Source organism: Meriones unguiculatus, chromosome 6, assembly GCF_030254825.1.
Source record: "Meriones unguiculatus strain TT.TT164.6M chromosome 6, Bangor_MerUng_6.1, whole genome shotgun sequence".
Taxonomy (NCBI): Eukaryota; Metazoa; Chordata; class Mammalia; order Rodentia; family Muridae; genus Meriones; species Meriones unguiculatus.
Genome location: NC_083354.1, coordinates 27,297,948 through 27,300,562, shown reverse-complemented (window position 1 = coordinate 27,300,562; position 2,615 = coordinate 27,297,948).

The window sequence follows — 2,615 nt, the reverse complement described above, 5'->3', positions numbered from 1 at the left end:
AGGATGCAGCTGAAGTTCTAAAAAGCTAATTTTCTAATACATTTCACTCTGACTATAGAATGATCCCAGAATTTAGGAGACTGAGGCAGGAGATAGCAGCTTGGGTTATATATTGAGACCATATTTCAAAACCAAAACCAAAACCAAAACATTTTACTAATTGTTGCATATAGAAGAATATTTATTAACTTTGGAAGGCTGCTACTTTTCCCCTTTATTTTTATTTTATAGGGATGGGTGGTTTTGCCTGCATTTATGTCTATGCCCTACTTGCATGTTTGGTGCCTGCTGAGGTCAGAAGAGTGTACTGGATCCCCTGGGTCTGGAGTTATACTGAGAGACCAAAGACTTAAAAATCAGTGGCTGGTATTTTAAAGTTTGAAACACAAGCCTGAACTAAGGCCAGCTAGGTGGAGACATGTCCAGCCACCTGAGGGAAAGAACTAACCTTACTGCATTCTTGCCCCACCCATTAGTAATACAGTTGCTAGGAAACTCGCCCATATGACCAGGTCAGAACTGTTGTGGTCTTGGTGCCTAACATGGACCAATCATTTCAAAAGTCAATTTCCCTTACCCAATCATGTAATGCCAAAACATGTAAGTCCCTGCTTTCGGTTTTGAACTTTAAAAACGTTGCTCCTCTAGACCATGGTTCCATGTTCCTCTCCTGTTTCCACAGGAAGTTTGCATCCCATATTCAAACATGTATACAAAAAAAAAAAAAACCCAAAAAACAAAAACAAAAAAACCTCCCATGTATTTACAGCAGAGTCTATTCCTGGTCTTTTGGCATCTCACAAACTGGGCACAACATTTTGGGGGCTTGTCTTCAGGACTCTGACCTGGAAGATTTTATGTTGGCTGGTGAGTGTTTTTTGTCTCAGTGTCTCTGTGCAGTATTTATGTTTGCATCTACTTTCTGTTTTCTGTTCTGAAAGGCCTTGAGGTATCTATATCTGTAGGAGCAGTGAGACATGTATGAGTCACACTTGAGAGTCAGAGCCATGGGGGTCAGGAGGAGATGTCCCTGGCCCTGGGGTGCATGAGGAATCCTACCTGTCAGTTTTGGTGGATGTTGAATACCACCATCAGTTTTAGCCTCTTTGGGGTGGATGTTGTGTCTGCCTCAGAGGAATCAGTTTTGGTCCCTGGAAATTAGCCCCGGTACAAGCCAGGTTTTTTTGTTTTGTTTTTGCCAGAGGCTATAGCTTCATTTCTGTGTGTGTGATTTATTGTCTGTGGTTTCATGTTTGTCTGAGGCTCCTTGGTTTCACTTTTGTCTGAGGCTGCAGTTCCATCTCTGTATGCAATTAATCGTTTATGGTTTTGTGTGATTTACTGTCTGTAGATACTGTCCATTTCACTTCTTTGATTTCTTTTTGATGGAAAGACTGACTAACAGTACTTGACAAACTACCTCCAAAACCTCTTGACTACCTCTAAACCCCTTGACTTGGTTCTGACTCATTTTAAGGAAGTTAGGACTAGAGCTCACAGTCTTTCAGTTGATAGAAGGATGGGTCCTGGCCAGCTGGTAACCGCTACTGAGTGAGAAAAGAAAGTGCTTGAAATTACAGCTGGAGGAAGTAAGGGAAGTATTGCCTGTCTGTTTAAATGTATGTATGGCCATTATATGTTTGTTTTTGACTGATCTTAAATGGTTAATATGTTCAGTATGTCTTGGTTATAGATTAAGAGTTATTGGATATGTTTAAAGGTTAAATTCAAACTCTTGTTTAGAACATATATGTGTGCCTATGATCTATAAAAGCATAGAGGTGTTTGAATAGCAACCATCTGGCTTAGAATGCTGTGTAATATGACTCTGCCATCTTGAGAGTGCCACATGGTATGGGTCAGGGAAAGAAAAAAGAAAGATTTTAGAACCTCTTAGTCAAAATGAATTTTGTTTCCTTTTAGACTAAGAAGACAAGTCTCATTTTAAGTTGTTGTTGGTTTTAGAGATTGGCTTGTTTGCACTGGTAAAATTTGATTTTAAAATTATTTTTTACTTTTAAAATTGTGGTTATGCTTTGTGATTTCACTCCTGAAGGTATTGCAAAAATAAGTTTTGGAGCATGTTTAAATGTTTAAGGTAATGAAACATTTTGAAGTTTATCAGACATTTTAAATAATGACTGTAGGCTGTCTAACAAAGAACTTGGAACAGTTTCTTGATCCTTTGGAGGAGGAAAAAACACTGTGGTATTTATTTTATTAATTTTACCAAATGAAACCATGCCATACAGTTTGAACCAATTGAGAAAATTGCAGTTTTTACAGTGTATCATGTGGAGAGCTGCCTGTTTGTCAAGCTGCTTTGTTTATCAAAAAAACTTGCTTTTGCCTGGGCCTTCACCTTTAGACAGATAAAAGAGGAAGTTTCACCAAGTTCCTTAAAACTTGTTTGTGAGATGTTGAACCGTATCTCCTAAAGGGAAATAGTTTTAGAAAAGTTTGGCAGTTCCAAAATCTTCTTTTTTGTATTGGTGTGACTTGTTTTTGCTTTGCCTATAAGAAATGAATCATGGAATAAACCCACCCTAGGCTATGGCAGTATCATCTCAGGATAAAGAGGATTTTGATGGAATTTTTTATATTTTTGAAAAGCA